This window comes from Ambystoma mexicanum, chromosome 5p (assembly GCF_040938575.1).
Source record: "Ambystoma mexicanum isolate Mex_15411 chromosome 5p, UKY_AmexF1_1, whole genome shotgun sequence".
Lineage (NCBI taxonomy): Eukaryota > Metazoa > Chordata > Amphibia > Caudata > Ambystomatidae > Ambystoma > Ambystoma mexicanum.
Window position 1 is genome coordinate 1,071,864,886 of NC_090930.1, and position 26,887 is coordinate 1,071,891,772.

The window sequence follows — 26,887 nt, forward strand, 5'->3', positions numbered from 1 at the left end:
GTGGCCATATCCTCACAAACTTGTACAATTCCCTGTACATTGCAATCAGGCACAGTGCTCCACACCACCTCCACACCTTTCACATCAAAGTTCTTTTCATCATGCCTGCATCGAGCGTACTGTTGTAAACCATGCACAAACATATCTCCAAGCACCAACACCCTGACTTTCTCCACTTCTGCCATCTTCACCACACACAGTCTCTTTCAACACAAATCCACAACCTCGACATCTGATTGGATAATCCATACAGTCTTCTTTCCATGTTGGATTTGCTGGAAAACCCCGGATGTAGCACGCCCTGTCCACGGACAGCCGCGGTGTTCGCGGACCGCGTAACTCTTCGACACCCCTTCTACCATTTCCACTTTACTCTCTGTGCCATTCCCTCATTGCATACAGCTAAGCAGTCACACAAAAGAACGTCCTCAGAACACCCCCATTTTGTTTATTTTCGAACATTTCAGTATAATTATCATGTCATTATTCAACATTTTAACATTACAAATATTATACTTTCATCTTGTACGCTGCACACAATGCTATGTTTCTCCATTAGTAGCTCAGTATACTAGATAGAACCCCATAATACAATGCTATTTATATCAATGCATCGTTCAAAGCACTAATTACGGTATGATATTTATTGCAATGATCCTTGACACTTTTTTTGCAACATTATAATAAAAATCCCTAGTACACAAATTTCATGAAAAGTAAATGCACATGTGATGTCATCAATGAAATTTGCGATGTCATCTTTGATGTCCTTGGTGTTAGTCTTAGCAGTGCACGATGGTGGTGTGAGTTATGGTTGCTTAGCTTACCATAACTGGCGAATTTCAGGGGTTTTTCGGCTTTACTTGGAACCATAACGTCCCTTAAACAAACTTTTTTTATTAGCACGCAAACAATATACAAAGATGTAGTGTAAACAGCAAGTTCTCACAGATGGCTTTACACAGAATGTTGCAAAGTAAGCATTTATGCTCGTACACAGTGAAGGTCATCTGCTTCCATTTTTTTTGTCGTGGCCCGGAGAGGCCCACGACTCCCAGTATAAGGTTCTATTTTACCTTGACAGACAGAGATTGTACTGAAAGACTTCTTTTGAAGAAGTGTAGCAAAAACGTAAGACACGATAAAGATGAAATTTCTGAAACAAAACCACTTTTGTATATTATATCACTTTGAGAAAGATCGTTGGCACACGCTGAGTCGTATTTTGGGACTGCACTACACTTGGACAATGGAAAATGCAATTATAATGTAAGTAACCCTTTAGATTATTTTATACCGGAATATAATAACAATAGCGTGGCATTAAAGCCCGGTCAAGTTGTACTTGTTCGTTCAATGTGGCATATTGTTTTCTACCACGCACTACCACCGCCAAATTGATCCCCTGTCGTTTAGAGGGCTCTGAAAAAGGCAGACGACGCAGGGTGGGTTAATAGAAATAATTTAACCAGTCTGTAGCTGGTCAAGCGCTCTACTCGCTGTGCCACTTCACTGTAGCTGTTCAAGTGGCACAGCGAGTAGAGCGCTCGCTTTGACATCCGTGCACAGCTTGCTAACGCAGGTTCGAATCCCGGCACGGCCAAACTCAGCCTTTCATCCTCCGTGGTCGATAAATGAGCACCACATACCGTGGGTAATAATAAGCAGCGCTGAGATACCTGACGGTTCTTAGCGCTATATAAATGCGAAAATATTATTATTTTATAATTAACATACTCAGTTGCACTATCTTCGCTAGCAAATAGTTTCACGCCCTAATAAATAAAATGAATATTTTTAATAAAACTTGGCTGGTGAGCCTAATTTATGTTTTTTAAAACAGGTTTGTTGCCCCATTTTGCCAATGTCTCGATTTTCAGACTCCAGCGGATGGATTTTTCAACTGCCAGGTGCAGCTCCAAGTAAGCAACTTCATGACCCTCACCATTTTATGGGACAATCGCCAAGGACCAGTATGCCCTTACGCAGTACTAGCGGCTAGAAGCAACATACCAACTTTATGGTGGTCTAATGCCTCGTTGTTGGAGCAACCTTCCGATTATCAGTGCGACCATTTACTGATTTTATCATAAACCAACAGCCTATCTACCGCAAAGGAACAGCGTGTGGCTCAAAATAAACTTTTGCTGATCGACAGCAGAGACAATTGCAAATCGCTGAATATTCACTAAACATTTCATGTGAAATAAATGTACTTTACCAAATGTACAATCCTGCTGTTTACTTTTAAACTACAGTTTCATATTCCGAATTGTGGCTCACTGTGTTCTAAGCTGATCTAACACCCTCTGTACTGCAAAAGAACATCGCGTGGCTCAACATGAACTTTTGCGGATCGACAACAAAGACAAATGCAAATCGCTGAATATTCTCTAAACATTTGATGTCAAATAAATATACTTAACAAAATTTACAATCTTGCTGTTTGCTTTTAAATCACAGTTTCATATTCCGAATTGTGGTGCGCTGTGTTGTGACATAATGTGTGTTGTCTTCCGGGTTCTGTGTAAAGTCACGTAGGACTGGAGATGACTGGGCGCGTTTGATTACGCACCCTGTAACTTCACGGAGAGAGACGGGGAATATGAATGCTTTCATAATGTCAGGCTTAGGGGCGGGAGATATGATTTAGTGTCACAAAAGCAAGTCAGCCAGGTCAATAGCGCCAGTCATAGGATTATCACATAATGTCGGCGCAGCCTGATTTATCGTTTCTTTAGTGGACAAAAAGTCGGGTGAGGCCCATAGCAAATTGTACTATCAGCAGACAAAAGGAGGCTTCGTAGAACACTTTCAACCTGACAGTGAACTATACAAACAACGTTCTCAGAACACCCCCATTTTGTGTAATTGCAACCATTTCGGGACACCGCAAGTGTTCTTAGAACACATTCAACTTGACAGATTACAATACGGACAGCGTCCTCAGGACACCCCCAGTTTGTGAATTTACGAACATTTAAATACACAGCGAGTGTTTTTAGCTCAATTTTACCTTCCTTGCGAACAAAAAGGACACATACTCCGTCCTCTGAACACCCCACCATTTAGTTTATTTACAAAATGTCAGAACAGCCGTGTTCTCCGTGGACAAATCAAACACAACAAAAGCGTATAGCACATAAAAAACAAAACATTGAACCTATCTCATACTCCCCCACCCTCCCCAAACACTTTTACACACCAACACACTCCACTAAATACAATTTTTAATCCAAGTTTCACTGCGCTGTACGCGGTCGACGACGAATACAAGATGGCGGCGCGACAGAAAATCTGCACGCATCACGCCCCACGCTACCCAATCAGCGAACACGTTGCATGTCCGCGGACATGACGCAAGCCCATGGGCCAATCGGGGTGCTGTCCGCGGAGCGAACAGGGAAGTCAGTCCGCGAAGCGAACACAGATATCACTAATTTTTTTGCCTTACATTTTGGTCATTTTTAAAAAAAACTACTGGACGGATTTACACCAAATTTGCAAAAGCACGCTTTCTGGACCAAGCCGCCGCTCCTGCCACAAATTTGGTGTAAATCCGTCCAGCGGTTCGGGCTGTAGCCATGCGCAAAGTTTTTTCCCATTATGTCTATAGGAAAAAACAAAAGTTTTGGGACCCCCCTATAACTTTGCCCCCCCTGGACCAAACCTCTCCAAACTTTGCAAAAAAATTCAGAGTGGGCCAACTTGCAACTTGCAACTTGCAAAGTTTGGTGAGGCTTCGTCCAGAGGGAGCGAAGTTATAAGACACCCAAAAAGTGCTCTTCCTATGGAAACACCAACTTAACCATAACTACATGGACGGTACCGCGTCCATGCAATATATATATTATATGTATATATATATATATATATATTCAGTGAAAAAACTTTGTTAAAGGGACGTTATGGTTAAGTTGCGCTACTAAAAACCTATGAAATTCAGTGAAAAAACTTTGTTAAAGGGACGTTATGGTTCAAAGTAAAACCGAAAAACCCCTGAAATTCGGCAGTTATGGTAAGATAAGCAACCATAACTCGCGCCACCGTGCACTGCTAACACTAACACCCAGGACATCAAAGATTACATCACAAATGTCATTGATGACATCACTGATGACATCACATGTGCATTTACTTTTCATGAAAACTCTGTAGGAGGGATTCTTATAATGTTGACCAAGAAGTGTCAAGGATCATTTGAATGCATACCATGAGCTAATTAGTCCATTAAGCAATGCATTGATATAAATAGCATTCTATTATGAAGTTCTATCCAGTATACTAAGCAACTCATGCAGAAACTTAGGCAGTGGGTGCAGTATACATGATGAAGGTGCAGTATTCATAATCTTGCCATGTAGAATAATGAAATGATAACTGCTTTCTTATTAGAGTTTTGCGTACTGTGAAGCATGTAATAAGTAGCTAATAAAACCCACTTAATACATAATTACATTATTACAGACAAAACACAAAGAGACAACAACATATACAAATATGAGTATATACAGGGACAGAGAAGTAAGCAAAAAAGCAGAAGTAGTAGCAGAAATAGTTCATAACCTAACTGATTATCTTTATGCAGAGAAATGATTGCTCTGTTTCAAAGCTGCTACTTACTGTATGTATGTGTATCAAATGATGTCAGTGAACCCTAAGTAAAGGAGTGTGAGTACAAAGTATACAAATATGAGCATATACAGGGAAGGTATAGTAATGAAAATAAAACTATGAGAAAGTGCTCATAACTCTAATGATTATATTCATGCACAGAAAGGATTGCTCTCTTTCAAGCCTGTGTCTTCCGCTATATTTATGTTTCATATGATATGACTTGACCCTAACTCTACAAATATAGTACCTTTTCAATTTTTACTTCCTGACTGTTACTGAAGAAAACTATGTGGCTTAGATATATCAGTAAAGGAAAAAACGGGAGAGCCAGCCATGTGATGTCATCAGTGATGTCATCAATGACATTTGTGATGTCATCTTTGATGTCCTGGGTGTTAGTGTTAGCAGTGCATGGTGGCGCGAGTTATGGTTGCTTATCTTACCATAACTGCCGAATTTCAGGGGTTTTTCGGTTTTACTTTGAACCATAACGTCCCTTTAACAAAGTTTTTTCACTGAATTTCATAGGTTTTTAGTAGCGCAACTTAACCATAACGTCCCTTTAACAAAGTTTTTTCACTGAATTTCATAGGTTTTTAGTAGCACAACTTAACCATAATATCCCTGACATGTAACATAGAACATACTAACCCCCTCGTAGTGATTTTCATGTCCACGGACTACCGCCATGTCCGTGGACACATCGAAAATCTGAGCGTGGTGAATGTAAATTTAAATAGTGTGCCCCATTTCCCTTTTCAAGTTGGCTCTGAAAAGAGCCGTTTTTTTTTTTATTTTTACAGATGCTTGACAGACACCTGTTATTTTATATTTTATTTTCTTGTTTTTTTTTCTTACTTTACTCCTAAAATCTTCACATAACCTTCTCCAAAGCAACCCTTACATTCCAAAATAGAAAGGCATTTCCGGTAAAAGATAAAGAAATGCCATCTTCTTTAAAATTAACAGCATTGCTGGCATCAATATTCTCATTGTTACAGAAGAACATACCAGCTCTAAGCATGAAGGCACACATGCCTCGGTTGATGACACACCTAGCAATGTTTTGCTGAGGACAAAAAACTGAACTATTGTCCCACATTGCCCTAGGTAGTAATCCAGAAAAAATCACTTTCGCATTTGGAAGGATCTTCATTACGGCTTGAACCAAGCGTTCCAAATCAGCCAACAAAGTAGGGGCACTGACGTTGCCCAAATGGAAAGCACCATAGTGCAAAACTACCACATGCGGACTGTTCATCGTGGCCATATCCGCACAAACTTGTACAATTCCCTGTACATTGCAATCAGGCACAGTGCTCCACACCACCTCCACTCCTTTCACATCAAAGTTCTTTGCAACATGCCTGCATTCAGCGTACTGCTGTAAACCATGCACAAACATATCTCCGAGCACCAACACCCTGACTTTCTCCACTTCTGCCATCTTCACCACACACAGTCTCTTTCAACACAAATCCACAACCTCGACATCTGATTGGCTGATCCGTACAGTCTTCTTTCCATGTTGGATTTCCTGGAAAAACCCGGATGTACCACGCCCTGTCCACGAACAGCCGCGGTGTCCGCGGACGGCGTCCACTTTACTCTCTGTGCCATTCCCTCATTGCATACAGCTAAGCAATCACACAATACGAATAACGTCCTCAAAACACCCCCATTTTGTGAATTTTCAAACATTTCAGGACAATTATCATTTCATTATTCAACATATTAACATTACAAATATTATACTTTTATCTTGTACTCTGCACACAATGCTATCTTTCTCCATTAGTAGCTCAGTACACTACATAGAATCCCATAATACAATGCTATTTATATCAATGCATCGTTCAAAGCACTAATAACGGTATGATATTTATTGCAATATCCTTGACACTTTTTTCGGAACATTATAATAAAAATCCCTAGTACACAAATTCCATGAAAAGTACATACACATGTGATGTCATCAGTGATTTCATCAATGACATTTGCGATGTCATCATTGATGTCCTGGGTCTTAGCAGTGCATGGTGGTGGCGCGAGTTATTTTTCATAGTTTACCATAACTTGCTATTTTCAGGGGTCTTTCGGCTGTACTTAGAACCATAACGTCCTTTAAACAAACTTTTTTTAATATCACGCAAACAATATACAAACATGGCGTGCAAAAACCAACTTCTACAGATGGCTTTACACAGAATGTTGCAAAGTAAGAATTTATGCTCGTTCACAGTGAAGGTCAGCTGCTTCCATTTTTTTCTCGGGCCCCGGAGAGGCTCACGAAGCAGACTATAAGGTTGTATTGTGTTTTGACCTTGACAGACAGAGATTGTGATGAAAGACTTCTCTTGAAGGAGTGTTGCTAAAACGTAAGAGAAGATAAAGATGAAATTTCTGAAACAAAACCACTTTTATATATTATATCACTATGCGAAAGATCGTTGGCACACGCAGAGTCGTATTTTGGGACTGCACTACTCGTAGACAATGGAAATTGCAATTGTACTGTAAGTAACCCTTTAGATTACTTTATACCAAATATAATTACAATAGCGTAGCATTAAAGACCGCTGAAGTTGAACTTGTTCGTTGAAAGTGGCATAATGTTTTCTACCGCGCACTATCACCGCCGAATTGATCCCCTGTCGTTTAGAGGGCTCTGAAAAAGGCAGACGACACAGGGTGGGTTAATAGAAATAATTTAACCGGTCTATAGGCGGTCAAGCGCTCTACTCGCTGTGCCACTTCACTGTAGCCTGTCAAGTGGCACAGCGAGTACAGCGCTCGCTTTGACATCCGTGCACAGCTTGCTAATGCAAGTTTGAATCCCGGCAAGGCGAAACTCAGCCTTTCATCCTTCCGTGGTCGATAAATGAGCACCACACACCGTGGTTAATAATAAGCACCGCTTACATACTTCACGGTTCTTAGCGCTATATGAATGGGAAAATATTATTATTTTATTATTAACATACTCTGTTGCACTATCTTCGATAGCAAATAGTTTCACGCCCTAATAAATAAAATGATGATTTTTAATGAAGATCGGCTGGTGAGACTAATTTATGTTTTTTAAAACAGGTACGTGGCCCCATTTTGTCTATGTCACGATTTACAGACTCGAGCGGATGGGGTCTTCAACTGCCAGGTGCAAGTCCAAATATGCAACTTCATGACCCTCACCATTTTATGGGACAATCGCCAAGGACCAATATGCCCTTACGCAGTACTAGCGGCTACAAACAACATACCAACCAATAGAGTGGTCTAATGGCTCGTTGTTGGAGCAACCTTCCGATTATCAGAGCGACTATTTACTGCTTTTATCATAAACCAACAGCCTATCTACCGCAAAGGAACAACGAGTGGCTCCAAATAAACTTTTCCTGATCGACAGCAGAGACAATAGCAAATTGCTGAATATTCACTAAACATTTCATGTGAAATAAATGTACTTTACCAAATGTACAATCCTGCTGTTTACTTTTAAACCACAGTTTCATATTCCGAATTGTGGCGCACTGAGTTGTAAACTGATCTAACACTCTCTGTACCGCAAAGGAACATCGCGTGTCTCAACATGAACTTTTGCGGATCGACAACAAAAACAAATGCAAATTGCTGAATATTCTCTAAACATTTGATGTCAAATAAATGTACTTTACAACATTTACAATCTTGCTCTTTGCTTTTAAATCACAGTTTTATATTCCGAATTGTGGCGCGCTGTGTTGTGACATAATGTGTGTTGTCTTCCGGGTTCTGTGTAAAGTCGCGTAGTACTGGAGACGACTGGGCGCGTTTGATTACGCACCCTGTAACGTCACGGAGAGAGGCGGGGAATATGAATGCTTTGATAATATCAGGCTTAGGGGGCGGGAGATATGATTTAGTGTCGCAAAAGCAAGTCAGCCAGGTCAATAGCGCCAGTCATAGGATTATCACATAATGTCGGCGCACACCAGCCGGATTTATGGTTTCTTTAGTGGACAAAAAGTCGGTTGACGCCCCTAGGAAATTGTACTATTAGCGAACAAAAGGAGTGCTCTTAAAACACTTTCACCCTGACAACGAACAATACAAACAACGTTCTCAGAACACCCCCATTTTGTGTAATTGCAACCATTTCGGGACACTGCGAGTGTTCTTAGAACACATTCAACTAGACAGATTACAATACGGACAGCGTCCTGAGGCCACCCCCATTTTGTATATTTACGAACAATTAAGTACACCGTGAGTGTTCATAGCTCATTTTTACCTTCCTTGCGAACAAAAATGACACATACTCCGTCCTCTAAACACCCCACCATTTAGTTTATTTACAAAATGTCAGAACAGCCGTGTTCTCCGTGGACAAATCGAACGCAACAAAAAGGTCTAGCACATAAAAAAACAAAACATTGAACCTATCTCATACTCCCCCACCCTCCCCAAACACTCTTACACACCAACCCACGGCACTAAATACAATTTTTTATCCACGTTTCACTGCGCTGTACGCGGTCGGCTGCGAATACAAGATGGCGGGCGCCACAGAAAATCTGCACGCATCACGCCCCACGCTACCCAATCAGCGAACACGTTGCATGTCCGCGGACATGACGCAAGCCCATGGGCCAATCGGGGTGCTGTCCGCGGAGCGAACAGGGAAGTCCGTCCGCGAAGCGAACGCAGATATCACTAATTTTTTTCCTTACATTTTGGTCATTTTTAAAAAAAACTACTGGACAGATTTACACCAAATTTACAAAAGCACGCTTGGTGTAAATTTGTGGTAAATCCGTCCAGGGGTTCGGGCTGTAGCCGTGCGCAAAGTTTTTTCCCATTCAGTCTATGGGGAAAAAAAAAAGTTTTGGGACCCCCCCTATAACTTTTCCCCCCCTGGACGAATCCTCACCAAACTTTGCAAAAAAATGCAGAGTGACCCAACTACTTTTTTAGCAAAGTTTGGTGAGGATCCGTCCAGGGAGAGCGAAGTTATAAGCCGCCCAAAAAGTGCTCTTCCTATGGAAACAGCAACTTAACCATAACTACATGGCCACTAATGTGGCCATGTAATATATGTATATATATATATATACATATATATATATATATATTGATTTGTGTTATAAATGAAAACATTGTCATTTTTGGAGTGCAAAAGGAATGATTAAATGGCTTTACTGGAGTTTACTGGAGTATAGCGTAGTAATACAGTTGGAAGGAACATCACAAGAAAAGGTAAGTACTAGTGGATGAAAGAGGGAGATGAACAGAGACACAGGGAGTGTGTGAATCTCCTTGTTGATCATTATTAAAGGAAAGAGGACACAGGTGAGTACAAGTGAAAGGTAGTGAGGGATACAGTGGTTTCAAACTGATAGCATTTCTCCTAAGTAGCATGTAGTAGGTTTAGGTAAAGTTTAGTAAATATATAAGTATGACTATATCCATTGAAGAAGGTAACGAACACCCCTGGACAAAAGAAGGTGGAGTAACCTTTTTATAATTATGTCAATGTAAAGTATTGAATACACATTATAGGGCAGCAATATCCTGCCTATAATTAAGGTGAGTCAGAAAACCATAGGAACTCCTCAAAATTCTATCGTTGATAACTTTTGATTCGAGTAATGGATTTGACTGAAAATTTGAAAGTGATTAAGGACTCACACCCACCACCCCAGACTGCAAGGTTTAGTAAAGATTTGTTATTAAGAAGACAAAATAGTTTTTTATTTAAAAAGTGCAGCCTACTTACCATTCATTTTCCCATGGACAAATAAGGTACATTTTTGCCAAAGTGCCCAGTCCAAACCGCTGGATGGATTTGGACCAGAGCTGAAACAACATGGGCATGAAGCGTTGACACGCAATCCATGATGGTAAGGGTTTTTCCGTGCAGTAGTTGTTTAACTATTTGACAGAGAAGGGAGAGATAATCACGGATAACCACGGCTATAGCCGAGAATATGGGAAAATGAAAAGCAGGAAAAAAGCTATTTGCAGGTCAAAAACAGGCAAATGCAATCAGACTAGAGGTGGGGATGGGGGTGGATTGGCTAGAGAGCACCAAGTGAATTTTGGGAGTTGGATGGGGGGTCTAAGGATTGAGTTTGCAACACAAAGCTTTCTGTTGCCTTGGGAATAGCCGACATCTCAAAGGAAACTGCATCACAGAAACAGCATGTGTTGTGGGGGGAAAGGGAGAGGGCAGGGGAGGTGAAGAGGCAATCATTTTGAGTGGGGGGAGCTAGCTGGCACAGATGAGGAAGGAATTTGGTGGGGGCCTGAAAGCATTTTTTTCCCATCTATTTTTCTGATATTCGTAGCTAGAAGGGACTACAGATAGCCAAGGGTATGTGTAGTTCAGCACCCGCAGTTACATTTTTTTTAAAAAAAATATTTTTACAGCTATAGTGACATTGTGGGTGAAAAATCACATGCCATTACGTGATTGCCATCCAGGTCTCCCATCCAAATCACTGGTGACCCTGGTCTTCCATTCATGCAGTAACCAGGACGGACCCTGCTTAGCTTCAAAGTGTCCCATTGGACTCCATCGGCATGAGGAAATGGAAGCACCAGCACTGTTTCTAACGGTACTTATGCTTCCGTGAAATCTCTGCAGGCTTGTGCCATTACACCCGGCTGGTCAGACCTGCAGGGCACATTGGCCCCTGCCCACAGAGTTGTAGTGTGGCGGTCCTGAAAGCGATCCGGTACAGTGCGACCGGCACCCTTATTTCCGGACTGCCAGACTTGTAATGAGGCCTATATATATATATATGTTTAATGAAAGAAAAATATGTATTGGATATGTGTTATGTTTTAATGAAAGAACAGCGAAATATTGTAAATGAAAGTGATAGGCAAAAAAACACTTGCTTGCACATATATAGAACATGCACTTATTTTCAGCATCGGGGTAGGTATATTAGAGTAGGAAGGGCAACAAAAAGAGTTAATTATATCTTGCCGGGACAAGCTCAGTAAAGAAAGGAGAGACCGCGGTCTGGCGACATCGGAAGAAGGACTACAAAATGAAAATACAGAGAAGATTTACCCCAAAATAAAGAAAGCCAAAATCAGTTCACAATGAGTTTAATCAAAAGATAGAAGAGAAATTCTTCATTTTCCAATTAAGAGAAGCACTTGAAGATGACATTTGAGCTCAGCATAATACTACGTAGGACAAAGTGTGGATTGAATATGTGAAAAGGCTGAGGCAAGTGAGGGCCAAACACATGTTGTGTGTGCTCTCTTGTCCCACGTCACAGGCAAACCTAGGTACAGCATAGATGAACAAAGTTGCTACTAAAGTGGGCACAAGAGGAAGAGCAACCATTCAACTAAATTAAAAGAAGACATTTTAGTAGTGAGTGTTTAGGAGGTAGTACTATTTCAAAGAAACAAAAGCATTGAGGTAGTAATGCTGAGGTTTTAGGAGGGAATGATGATAATACAATGCACTTATTTTTCAAGAAACTCAAACAGCCTTTTTATGTTACAGATGGTCAGGGAATATCTACACTTCAAGGGACCTATGCACCCGAGCCGAGGAGCAGGTATGAAGGGCCCAACTGTCATAAAAATGGCTTAGGGACTCAGACAGATGCCCAGTTGCCACCAAACTGAAAAAGAAACAAACTGCAATCCTCTTCATGTACTCCCCTGCTCCTGTCTCCCCAATTACAACAGTGTTCCCTTGCCTGATCATCCTGCTCAAGAAGATAAATAGTTCCAAAGCAGGTGCCTTTTATATGAACTAAGGGGCACTTGAACTTGTTCCAAAGCAGCCAAAAAGATAATGGACTCATGAAAGATCCTTGGACTTGATATGGAGAAAAACAAAAAAACCAGATGGAAGAGATGTTGATGGAGGTTGAACCATTTGATTGCCAGGCAGCTGAATAAGAGCAGCTGGCAAACGGGACAGGGACCAGGAAACAATGTGGGGGTGAGAAAGAAAATAAAATGTGTGTGTGCATGCATATTTGGTCAACTGCTATTTACAGGAAGAGAAGAAGGAGGAGTGAAAGTAAAAATGGGCTGGTGGGTCCGATCAAAAGGTTTATAAATGCAGTCTAATGATATATTGTGATTCTCATAGTTGCAGGTTCACTTGTTGTACATGTTAATTCACGTTTAATTGGGTAAGATGGGTGGGAACAAGATGCAAATAAACAATGACACTTTCTGGGAATACATTTATGCACATAAATGATAAAAGAGGGGAAAATATGACGCATCTGACAAAAAAGATACATATACAATAAATAAGAACAATACAACATGGTTGGAGACACTGTGGTCCTCCAGGAGTGTTTTCCATGATACCCCATATATTGAGAAGATCATATTAGGAAGAGCACTGAGTTGAGGGGGTGAGTGAGATAGGGATACATAAATATACTTCCTGTGGTGGAGGGTAAACACTGAGGGTATGGTCAATATCCTGACCAGAGGAGGGAATGTTGAGGAGTAGACCAAAAGCGACTGCCCCACCCCCTCTGGCGATGGACAGGTGAACATGTCCTGAGGGCCCTGCCCCACCCTCTTGTCCAACATTGTAAAAATGAGAAGCAGGATTCATTGAGGCAGCCATACCGCTCTTATCCCAGGTAGGTGCATTAGGGAAGGGATACAATGTAATTTGAAAGTGGCAACAATAAGTAATAGTTGGTACATGCACACATCCAATAGACATGAAGCAAATTACATTCATCATGAAGCTTCATGAACAATAAGTTGAAAGAATGCATTTAGACATGAAGAATATTACACTGCACCTGTTAATGTAGGAAACACATATATAAAGACATGCACTCATTTGAACACAACATGAATAACATATGGATATATTTCCTTAACATAGAAATGAGACATCAAAAGGTACCTATCTCATTTCAAATGGATGCCGTAGCATGCATTACAAATGAATCAGGCAGGGTTGAGAAAATATATAAAGGGAGGGTCTGCTCAAGCAGAGCCGGGCACACGAATGGACAGTTTTTAGCAGTGTTTCTCAAGAGCTTATTTTATAAATGAAATTGGCAGTGAGAAATAGATAAGGTAGACAGATGAGCCAATGAGAACAGACAGCAAGCTGTGTGTCCTTGGCAGGTTGTCAAGAGCCTATGTCATCTCAAAACCGCTTGCATCCAGCCTCTGATTTGCAAAACATGTCCTCTGTTCATTAACATGAGAATAACAAGTTTAATGCTGGTCAACATATTATGAGGTAATTGGAAGAGGAAATAATGATGCATTTCAGGAAGTATGTGTACCCAATAAGCGAGGGCAATGTATTTTATTCATAGAAATTAGACCAATTATATTGTAGGATTTATGTTACAACAGGACTGATGTCTGATGGTGTTTTGTTTTAAATATATGTTGGAAATAGGAGGGATTTGAGACTTCGTTTTTTTCACCTTAAACCATCGTTGACAGAATAAACATTATTGGCCATTAGGGAAATAAAGGTCTCTGTTCCTTGCACAATTGTGTGGATCTATTTTTGGATGGCTGTATTAGGTTATGTCTGGTTGATGACCCCATCTGCAAAGTTATGTACATAGATGGTGATATCGAAATGAGTGGAAACTATGCATTCAAGCAAGCTAGGCCTACAGTCATCACAGTGAACAGTTCAAGAGTGAGAAGGGAAATGCCACACTGTATATTGAAGGTGGATGGCAACAAAATGCAGGTGGCGGCTGACTCTGGGTCAGATTTAGCTATCCTGCCCATTTAAACATACAAGGACATGGTAGGTCAGTGCAAAGTTGAGTTAAGGAAGACAAAACACAGACCAACTGTCTTTGGGGGAGCCTCAGTGAAGCTATTGGGCTACATCAATGCAGTCATTGAGTTTAAAGGCAGACAGACCATGACTAGAGTATATTTTTCTGAAGAAGTTCCAGCAGTATTGGGGTCGGATGACCAGCCAAATTGAACATTAGGCTGGATCCCAGCACAGAGGATCAGGTACTCTCAATTAGATCCAGAGGAGCGTCGGTGTCGCAAGATGAATTCCCCTAATTATTTTCTGAAGTACCAGGGAATCTCAAGAACTATGTACAGAGAATTCTTCCGAGACAAAATGCAGTCCCTGTCCGCACAAGGTGAGACCTGTGCCCCCAACAGCAAGAAGCACACTGCAAGCCCACCTCATGAAAATGGTGAATGAAGGCACCATTGAAACAGTGGCATCCTCTGAAAGGTTGAGCACTGTCGTACTCATCAAAAACAACAGTCGAGTTCAGAAGGAGCGGAGCCTGGAATATCAAGACCTTTGCTGAGTGAGAATCATCCCCAATGTGAGAGGCAAAGACCGGTTAAGTACAAGGACTTCATGATGTGTTAATACCAAGCTGCTCGACAAAAGGAGGTATGTGAGGATGTGTTCTCATGAGACATGAGATCCAAGTGCGCATGCGTGAAGTCCACGTGCGCATTACAGACAGTGACAGAGCAACCGGTGCAGCAAGTGGATGCACCCCGGGGCTTCTCTTGGCTTTCAGACCTAAACCACAGTCCTGCCAGCGTTTGCTAATGACATTAATTCAGGACTATATCCAACATCTGAGGCAGTGAATCAACTGCCTGCTGTACACAGTTATTTTGTGAAGCAGCATTAAACAAGTCATCCACAATACCGTGTTGAGTATTATATGAAGCCATAACTCACCAGCAGTCAGATAATGGGAATCATACCAAAATGTCGCCCTCACAATTACGACGGCCGAAAATGCAGACTTTTCTTTTTTTGGACCCCCCCCTTACACCACATATATATGTGGGGTTATAGAATATATTATTAATTTGGGGGGGTGTACCCCTGCATATATATGTGGTGTAAAGGGGTTTAAAAAAAAGTCATCATTTTCGGCCATCGCAATAATCGCATAGATCCAGATATTGTACCACTGGCGTTACGAAACCCAGATAGAGCATGAAGAAAAATGCCACTTTTGCAAACAAAGGAGAAGTTCTCTTTTAAAACCACACACATAAGATTTATGCATTTTCAACTTGCTTTAATTTAAGTTCTATTCTTCTTTCTTAGGCCAGTGGGGAACTTCTTCTTTTTTTAAAAACCGCGCATTGCCCATTTCCATTGCCTCTAAAAATAAACTCGTATAATGCATGTGGTTAGAAAGAAACAGTCGGGTAATGTAGAAAGTTGAACAAAGTCCAACATTGAACTCACGGGACAAATTGAACAGATTAATGAATGTGAATGAATTTAAAGATCCTGGGGCATCGATATGGATGAATCCTTCCATTAAATTGGAGAACAAAACTTTATTTTGGCTAGAATGGTTTTTGGGGGGAGTTAATTGGATTGAAGATCTTTTTAAAGAGGGAAAGTGGTTGAATATAAGAGAAATACAACAATATAATATTGAAAATTTCAGAGCCTCAGAATACACAAAATTAAAAATGCTATTGGAGAGATTGATGTGAAGGCTAGATTTAATCTGACTATACTCACAAGAGAGCCAAAGGATGGGGAAGGTGGTCTAGCAAGCCGACTGTACAAACTAATTGTGAACGAGTATAAGGGAAATTACTTGTTGAGAGATGAATGGAGTCACAGAATTGGATCTGAAATTACTGCGGAATCTTGGACAAGAATGTGTGAAAATGTTAAACTATCTTCCTTGGGATTGACTGAGAGGACGAGACACATTAAGATTCTTAATCGGGTTTATTTAGCCCCCGAAAGGTTATGGAAGAGAAGTCTGAAAGATCATCCAGGTTGTTGGAATTGTATTCACGAGTGTGGTACATTGGAACATATGTTGTGGGACTGCAGGAAGGTGAGAGAATTTTGGACGGAATTAGGGGAGATCTTCGAGAAGGGTTTGAATGAGAGGATTGAGCTTGATTTTCAAACACTGGTCTTGGGTTGTGATGATAACGTGTTAGATCTAACACAATGCCAGAAGAAATGGTTTTATAGAGGTGCAATAATTGGAAAAAAAAATCATTTTAAGGAATTGGAAAACTGCTACTACCTTACACAAAGATGTTTGGTTTCATGAAATGCATAGTCTGGCTGATGTGGAAAAGTTTTTATACAAAAGACAAGACAAGACAATGCTATTTAATAAGATATGGGGGAGATTTCTTTCAAAATACTGAAAATGACAATTGTATATGTTTGGATGTGAATTCTATGAATGGGGGGTGGAATTTGTGTTCAGTGATGTGTAATCTTGTACATAGTTTATTTTTGTATTACCTTGATGTTTTTAATGTATTGTTGTATTGTTAAAATTGAAAATAATTTTTTTTTTAAAAAAGAAAGAAGCTTCTTTTAGGGCCGGACAGGAGATGCGTTTATTGTGCGTGTGAATGACATGTTCAGCAGCGGGAGGGGCTAAATTCACACTCATGCCGAATATGATGTGCTTAATTGTTCTAAATATTTGAAGGAAGCTTGCAGTGGTGCTGCACGTTGTAGATCTGGGAGTGAAGCCATAACGATGCAGCACATGATACGAATGGAGCAGGGACTGCATTGCTGAAGGTGTGGAATTGAAGCATCCAGTTTGCTGCATATTCAGAGCACTTTCTATGTATGTGAAGGAAGCTTGCACTGCACTGCTGCACACTAGGAGTCAACTTGTCTGTACACCATGCCCAAAAGGGAAACCCAGAAAACGGGCAAAAATTATTGTTACATGTGAGTGGGACAAACCAACCGAGGGTCACTTGGTAACACTGAGCCAGCAAGTGATGAAAGTGGGACTCTGTGCATGGACTGCCGAGAACTCACTGTTCCTGCACGAGATGGCAGAGAAGCAGACAATGGAGTGAGGCACAGGGAGGTGAGGGTAAATCCATGCAGTGTACACAGGGCTCTCTCTGTAGTGTGTGTCCACAAGAGCTGCTTCCCTAGCACTCTGATAGACTGCACTGTCCAATGTTAACAGGAATTGAGTTGGAGGCTGATTGCTGCTTGTCCACGAGAAGCACTGGGGCTAGGTCTTGGTTATTGGTATCTGACTAACAGACTGCCCTCTCTGGGGACTGGAGGGCGTCTGGCCAAAATGTAACCGTTATAAAATTAGTGCTGCAGAAGGGAGAACGTCATTAAAGGTTCCCCTCATCAACAGCAAAGTAGCAAGTGTGATTCGGTCAGTGGTTGTTTAAGGAATTGGGGGTATTTATGGATTTTAGACCAATGTTTTATGGTACAGAGGGATGGTGGATGAAGTTGAATGGAAAACCCTTAGCAACCCTTTTAGACAGTGCTATCGATGAACTCAAAAGCCGTCTTGCAGATTAACAATATTCTTGAGGATACATGCTTGCACTCTGATCCCACCAAAGTCTTTCTTGGTGAAAACAAACCCAAGCCAATGACACTTTCTAAATGGAGAAGGGCTGTGTATTTTTAGCCAGTGGTATATACTCTCCTTGCTAAGGCATGTGCAGTTGTATGAGTAAGGGTTGACAGAAGCCACACATGTGTGTCACTACGTCTGTGTATGTGTTTCGGTTTATGTGCATACCTTTGCCCCCATAGAAGTATGCTCTTGTAGGTTGTTGTCTTTATGTGCGTGTGTTTTTTACTGTGTGTCTGTGTGTGAAAATAGGCATGCAAAACTGTCTTTAATTCTATGCAGATTTAACCATTCCTACTAGTTAAGTGAACTTTAAAGTGTACCAGTTGCCACACATTTTCCTATAATAAATTCTTTCTGAGGGAACCAACAACTCACCATGTTTATGATGCCCATAGCACAGTGTGATTTAAAATGGATCCCTAGCCAGAAATTGATCCAAAAAAACACACTCTTTGGTATTCCTTAGTGTGTCCTGAAAAGTCACAATCACATATGTGGGCCACTTTTATTATGGTGCCTGGGCCTAATCTTTGTCTCAGTCCAACCCTGATGAGAACCTTTGCAGAATAGCAGTGACCCTGAGGTTGCTGAGCTTAACCCCTTGACATATTGTCAGAGAACATTTTGGGCACCAACTTCACAGCAAGCTAGGAGCCTCCCTGAATACGTAGGCCTTGACCAGCCCCCTCTCAGCTTATTTTTCTCTTTAGTTACCTCTACCAATATATTATTTTCTAGGTTCTTTTATTTGTCTCTCAGCACCTCCAACCCTTCTCTCTTGCAGCCTCTTCTTAACTTTCCGCAATGCCTTAGTCTTTTCCTCATTGACACCTTTTCTCCTTCTCTGGTCCTGATTTCCTATCTTATAGTAGATTGAAGCACCACATTTATCCCCTCCTCGATGCTCTTACACCTTATCTTTCAACTCCCCTCCTTCGTTCAGGTTTCTTACTACCTCTTCCTCCTGTCTTGACCACTTTGCTTACTTCTGCCACTTTTCCTCTACTGCGTGCTCTGCTCTCCCTGTTAACTGCTCCTTGCTATTTTTGATACCTCCCTTTGTGTTCTTCTCTCTAATGTTCTCTGCTCCTTTGTCTCCCTTTTTTATACACTTTTGCTCTGTCGCCTATTTCCATCCTCTCTCAACTGGTGTTCTCTGTTCCCCTTTAGTTTTGTCACATCCTCGACTCCCCTCTCAACTGGTTCCCTCCTGATCCTCCGTAATGATCCTCCTCCCCTCTGTCACTTTCTTGCCTCCTCTCCATCCTGATGGTCTCCCCTCCACTAGATTGCTCCTCATCATGTCTTTCAAATTGCGTCTCTCATCCACCTCCATTATAGTCCGTGCCACCTCCTTTGAGTTACTTCTCATCAGCCTTGCCAAACTGCTCCTCTCATCCTCTTTCACCTCTTACTCCTTGTTACTACTGCTTTCCTCCTAACCTCCCCACTACACACTGCTCTCATCCTCAGAGGTGTAGACAGGGTAGGGCCTCAGCGGGCAGTATTGTTTGGGAATTTACAGATGTTAATGGTCACTTTGGTGGTCCCAACTACATTAGCTTCAGGCCCCACTTTTTAGACAATCCTGGCTATGCCTCTGCTCATCCTCTCACCTCCTACTCTTGACTCTCACACCCTTCCTTCGTGTGTTTTATCTGCCCACTCAGCAATGCACAGGCTTTCTAGATGTTTAAATATTAGCAGCTGGTTTCCCGTGTAAATCGGTAACGTGTTTGGCCATTGCCTTGGAGAAGTACATCGTGCATATGTGAACAGAGCAAGTCCTTGTTGGAAATTGCAAGTTCATACCTTTGCACAATTAGAATTCTTTCCGAAGTCCATGGTATCTTTTTATAATATCCACACACTCTACACCGAGTCCAGAGGTTAAATGTGTTTTTTTCCACAGAGCTTCGTAAACACTTCCTTCATCCTTCTTGATAATTGCCACAGTGAAAGCATCATTCACAGGCATTCCATTAAATTGGAAAGATTCCACAACAGTGCTGAGCATTATGCGCATTATATAGAACATAACACTTTTCTTATGACCTCCACAGGTGTCTTTGGATAAGGGGAATTCTGAATTTCATGGTTTATTACACGGTCACACGCAAGCCAGGGATCTCCTTCCCCCACAATAAATGTGGCGCACAATAAAAACGCTTTTGATTTATTTGAAAAGTTCACTATGGTAAGGCTTCCAGCCTGTCTCGCACACAACGCCAACAAATACCCGGTGCCACAATGGACTAGGGTCTAGGAACCAGGCCAGTGTGTATTAATAATATATTTATTAATTAATTTATTTAAGTCAAATTAGCAGATTCCATCAGCCACCAAGCCATTGCAACACAAAAACTAAATAACCTTTTGTAAAGTATCAATACAGAGATAACACTAGAATATGCAGTTACCAGCGTTTCCCTTTACATCAACTCACAATACAAGCAAAGAACACTTCAAGGCGCACAATGAAAATTAACGCAAACAAAATTATGCTCTTCTCCCAGCAGCCCTCACCCTCCAAACCTTCACTATGCTCAACTCTTTTGAATGGAAGGCAGTGACATGGAGTGGGAACACAATGGGAAAATTGGTTTTTGGGTAGTACTCACAGAAACATTTTGGGAGACAGAAAGGGAATGGAAAATTTCGTTTTACAGAGCCACACAGGTTTTGCTGGTTTAGCACAACTGCTATGGGAAAGAATAGAAAGAAATGGGGACTTTGTTTTTTCTACACCAAAAAAGGGCAGGCAGGGCTTTGGGATATTAGTCAGCACACAATGGGAAGATTGGATTTTGGAAGACTGGATCACAGAACCAATAGAGGAGACAGAAATGCAATGGGAAAAATCAGTTTTTTCTACACCTGACCATAACCCACAGGGCTATAGGATTATTATCAAAACAGAATGGGAACATCGTTTTTGGGATGTTTAGCACAATTGCAATGTGAGAAAGAACATACAAATGTGAATTCGTCTTTTAGATCACAACAGGAACGCAGGGACAACTTCATTTTGCAGATCACCATGGGAACACAAGGACAATTTTGTTTTTACCTTGAACAATGGGAACACGGGGACAATTTCGTTTTTACCTTACACCCTGCGCACACATGTGGAAGCAGGGCTTATTGGGAATAATTCTTTATGACTATATCGACAATACATATACCGTGAAATACATGGGGGAATGAATTGATTTACTTTGGTAAATATGCTAAGGATCTACCAGGCAAACAGGGGATTTTTCAATGGGGAAATAACTACTTACTGGAGAGGTCTGGACTGGGCATCAGGGAGCTTCAGGGCCCACAACTGGGACAGCCAAGGTGGTCAGTAAAGGATCTCCTCTCTTTCTTCCAAGGGGCCCCAATCAACATCTATGTCTCCTGGCTCCTGTGCAAGATTAGGCCTCTCTCTGCTGGATGTTCTCGCCAAATTTCGGCAGCAGGTCACCTCATGGAATTGGTGGGAAAAAGTCCAGCTCAGACGCAAGCTGGCTTAGTTATAGGGCAAATGACAACACTTACTTGTCATAATTCATGAGACAGGGATTGGTGGAGTGTCACTACCCCACTCCCACCTCTGTACTGATAGGACAAGGGGATGGTGGAGTGATTTGGGACAGCTAGGGGAGGAGAGAACTTCATCATCCCACTTTGACAGATGGGCTTGGTCTGCATTAAAACTTGAAAATCTCACCACATGGCAAGTCCCTTTAATTTTCACCTCTTGCCATGTATGAATACATTTTTGAGCACTACATTTGAATGCGAGTCAAATGAGACTGCACAACTTTAGTTGTGTTTATCCCACAAAAATGGTTTTAGCATGGCTAGAAGGGGTTAACTTTCATATTTAATAAAATCCTAGAATGACTGTTGTGTGATGTATACTGTCTATTTTACACGAGAAAACGCATTTCTCCCATTGTAAATCAATATGCAATCTCACTCATCATCTGCTAGGGTCCCCCACCTTTTCTTAAGTTTTCTTAAGTTTCAGTTCCTCCAGCCTGACATCAGCAGAGGGGTCTGTGTTTAGAATAACATATCCCTTCAAGGACTAATCACTAATCTAATACACTTTTTATGAGACTTGTGCCTTCCAGATCAGACAGGGCCTATCAGTTCCCCACTACATTTCGGATCTCAAAAGTGTTCAAGATTATATTTTTAAGGAAAGACACTGATGGATGGAGAAATCCAGGGCTGAATTTCCAGGACAACCAAGGGAGGCCCTGAAGTTTAATTGCACATATGAAGAAATAGCCAGCAGCTCATGGCTGTCCAGCAAACAGCCTGTAAACACATGCATAAATACATTTTAAATGACATCAAGGCACACAATTTACAAAGTATGCATGCAAGTTTCTTTAACATTGTCCATGGGGATGATCTTATGATAGGCAGAAACCAAGTTCACATTTTGACAGTCTGGTGAACATGTTGATGAGCATATTATTAGTTTAGAGTGAAAAATGAAATTACATTATGATGTTTAATGTACATAAAATAAATCCTCCATTTCACTGCAGCTGCTGAACACAAGTCTGACATCCCATTGAGGGTTCTGTGCACTGCTGTTTCCTGGAAAGATCACGGCAGCTCTCCATGGATTTGTCAAACATTTCCACATGTCTTTCCTTTAAAAGAGGTTTTGTGCACATTTTAGCATCTTGAAGTTTTTAGGCCCACTTTCTTTTCTTTTGGCTTGGCTTCACTAGGCCTTATGTTGGACATCATTTCTGCGCTGGCCTTTTATTTAGGGGCATGCACACCAATGACACTGACCTCTTGATCTCTGGCATCCAGGGGCTATTTCACCCCACATGAACCTTCTATAATTCTGCCAAGGGAGCCTCTATGGATCAGTGAGCTGCCAAGAAGGATTTTTTTTGTGGTCTGACCCCTCTATACAGAGTTGGTTTCACTGACTAAAATCACCCATTCCAGGACAACTACAAGGATTACACTAGAATGTTGAAGCCAAATAATTTGGATTTGTGACTGATCCTTCATCTGGTATTTCAATGTATTTATTCTCAGCTAACAGCTTTTAGGGCAGGAACTTCCTGGGGATACCCATTTATCTCATCAAGCCTGCATAACAGGGATGACCCAAATAAACCTATGTGGAAGAAGGGTGAACTAAAGGCTGTTGATGCACTGTGGATCCTCGTGCATCCTCACTGTCCCTCAACTATGGGCTGCATCACAGAGTTACTTGTGGCACCAGACTCTGAGAACACCCGGTCCCCTTGGCTCTGACTTTGTTACAGGGTGCTTCCTCCAGACTTAAGAGGTCGGGCTCCAGGTCAGACGCAAAGATGTGATGTTTTTTAAATGAGATGGAACTGCGTTCCAGTGGAGGGGGCAAGAAGTGTGAAGTAGTCCAAGTGAGAGGATACACAGGGTGACCTAGGGATGCCGAGATTTAGGAAGATGACAAATCAGGTGTTTCCGGGAGGAGAGTAGTTGGAGAGAGTTTCAGGCATGTGGGGTGGGGGGGGGGTGAGAAGGGCAGTAGTGACTCCATGAATGGTTTTGAAGACCAACAGTACAAAATTGAAAATGGACCGATTCTTTATATGAGCAATCCAGTATGGATTCAGTGTTTGAACATGTGAAAAGAGTGGGTGAGATTACAGAGGGTAGCTACCTGTAGCAAAGCTTGAGAATGTTCTCAAATGGGGAGAAGGAATATAGGGGGAGGCCAAGGAGATGACTAGCACAGTAGTAAAAGTGACTCAGTACTAGAGATAGAATGATGGTTTTTGCATCCCTGGTAAGCAGAGTTGTATTGCAGTTTTCAAAATACGGATACGTTAGAATATTAGGTGTAGAGAGAGTGGTTTTTTTTAATTTTTATTAGGTTAATTGCAGCAGTAATTGAGGATGCAGTAATACAATGGCAAAGACAGAGATCACTGTAAAAAAGAACCCCAACATGGCATGTTTTAGGAGTGGAGTGCGCAAGTCAGGTGGAAAGAGCTAAATGAGCACAGTAGGTGGGGTGTTCTAAGCTGGGAGGTAGATGATTTTGAGGTGTAAATAAGGGAAACCAAAGTGCCATCCAATGAGGAATTGCAGACATGCAATCACAGATGCTGGTAGAGAGAACAAGTGGGATGAAGTAGAAAGAGAAGACAAATTGACATCACCTTGAAGGGATTAGAGGAACCCACATTAGAAGATGAGTAGTCTGGGGAAGGCAGTGCTGAGGCAGAGGAATAAAGGGAAAAGGATGATGCCTTGAGGAACGTAAAGAGGAAGGAAGGTGGCTGTGTTCCATGAGACAGAGAACACATTATCAGAAAGGTAGCCATAATCCAGTCACAAGCAATATCCTGATGCCCTAAAATGACAAGGGTAGGAAGGAGTAAGAGGTGGCCCACAGTATCGAAAGCTGTATAAATGGTCACAATGATAGGAATACTGCAGAGTTTTTTTATGTGTACAGAGGTCAGATCATTTAAGCCATGCATGAAGACTATTTCAGTGGTGTGACTGCTGAAGACTGTAGAAGGTCAAAGAGGACAAATTATCAAGGTTTCTGCAATCCTTTTGAAGACCCTCTCCATGACTTTTGAATGGTGAAAGGGTTGAGCTGCTGGCCAATAGTTTACCTGATCATACATCTCCTATGAGGGCTTTTTAGGGATAGGTAGGGCAGTATGCAACTTCAAGCAGACTGGATATGCCACAAGGGACAATAGAAATTGGAGTAAGTAAGAGGTGAACATTCTTTGACAGTTTGCAGGTTAATTGGGTCAACAGGGGCACAAGTGGGGTTGGCTGTCTTAAGTATGGCTACCAGTTAAGTGTACGAAGTTAGAGAGAATAATCAAATGTTGGGGGTGTTAGATATAGGAGAGGGGAAAGAAGTAGGGATAGTAGGAATGGAGGTTGCAATATCCCAGTTTTGAGAAATCTTAGATGAGAGGTAGCAGAAGTCTTCTTATGCGAGAGTAGAGAAGATTGTTTGAGACTGTAGTATCCTTTCTCCCTCCCTTCCTCCCCTTTCTTCTTCCCTCCCTCCATTCTTCCTTCATTCCTTCCTTCCTTCCATCCATACTTCCTTCCTTCTTAGTAAAATCCCTGCGGCCATATGTGGAATGCGTAACATGGAATTGGAAGGTGAGAGTGTAAAAGAGGATGAGTAGTAGAAGGTGTGAGAAACCTGAAGGTGTCTCCCTGACTAGACCCCTGGGCTCTGTCATCCAGGTGGCCAGGACACAGCTATCGTTATTGGATTCAGTTCCTGGGGGTGACCAGTGAGGGAGGATCACCTAGATGGGGTTCCTCAGGGAGTGGAAGTGGGACACCTACGGGTGAGATGCACCCGTATGACACCTTTTCTCCAACCTACCACGTAGTATACGTAAACACTTTACCCCCACCTGAGAAAGAAAGACAAGCGGTTCATCATAGCCGGTGAGTCGAGGGGAGAGTCGATAAGAAACGGAACTATGTTGAAATAAAAGTAGCAAACGTCTAATTAAACTGTGAAAGCACAAAGAGCCATTGATGCTAAAAGGGGGAAAACCATCAACAGAGGAGTCAGGCACCACGTGTGTGCTCACTCAGGAAAACTCTGGGCGATTACCCGATTGTTGAAACTACCAGTACCAGGAGGCCTAGGAGAAAGGCAAGGAAAAGGGTCAAAGTGGTGATAAAGGGGGCTTGTAAAATAATCTGTACAGTAGAAATTCTTTGACCGACAGATGATTGTGAAGCTAACGGAAGTGAATCCTGCATCTGAATGGAAAAGGCACTATTGTCAAGATTGGCAAGAGTGAACATTGAAGAGGGATGCTGATAAAGAGTTGGCGAAGTCTAAAGTCGCTCTATACAGTGTGTTGACAAGAGTGAAACCGGCCGAGGGATGTCCACAATTAACTGTTCAAACGGACATTAAGATTTGTAAATATCACAGAAGAGATTGTTTAACCTTTGTCCTGATACTTTGAACCTGTCAGGCCTTCAAAAGCAAGAAAAACATAGCTATTGTAGGTCCTGGTATAATTAGGCAACTTTCTAGGGTCTGTGCCCGGAAGAGGGGGATCCAAGGGTGAAAGGCATCACCCAACGTGCAAGCAGAAAATAACTTTTGTTTATTATTCTGAATACATCAGGCCCACGGTGGCTGTTAGGGAGAATTCTCTTAAATGTGCTGATTCCCTTAACCTTTGAGACCCCCTGCAACTTTGCTGGATTTTGAAGACTTGATTTTTTTACCTGGAGAAAGTGTGAGCCTTTTTGCCACTCTCTCATGTGTTTTGAAATGTGTTTTGCTCTTGTGTTTTCTTTAGTTATGGAGTATAACCAACTCCATAGGCATCATCTTTTCATTTGTGTCAAACAGCACCCTCAGTGCAGTGGCACAGGGAAGCCTTTCAGGCTTTTTCAAGGTTTAAATACCTTCTCTGGGATAAACTACTATTTCCCAGAGTAAGGAAAGTGAAAATGACTTTACTAGTCTTTTTAAATTCTTAGCCCCAGCACACCCTATCTTACAATAGAGTGCTGGAGGGGTTACTTAGTATCCCTTTTGTCTAGATACTCATGTGGCAGTCAAATGCTACCCTTTCCTCCCAGAATGGCTGGAGGCAGTGATTTTACAACAAACTACCATGATTTTTCCCGACTGCGAACACTGGTAGCGTTAAATTGCGAGAGTCATGTTTTTCAAGATGGCATCTGAGCCTCCTTTGTTTTGACAGGGTCTGGTCTTCTTTTTTTGCCATTTCTTTTTGGAAAGGTCCTTCTAGATTTTGTCTCTGTGCGCCAAACTAGGTATGGTCCCTTTGTTACTTTGCCTTTGGCGGGCTTCAGGAGTGAAGATCGCCTCTGGCGCCCGAGAGTCTGGGGTGGGCAGGAAGTGAGGGAGGTGC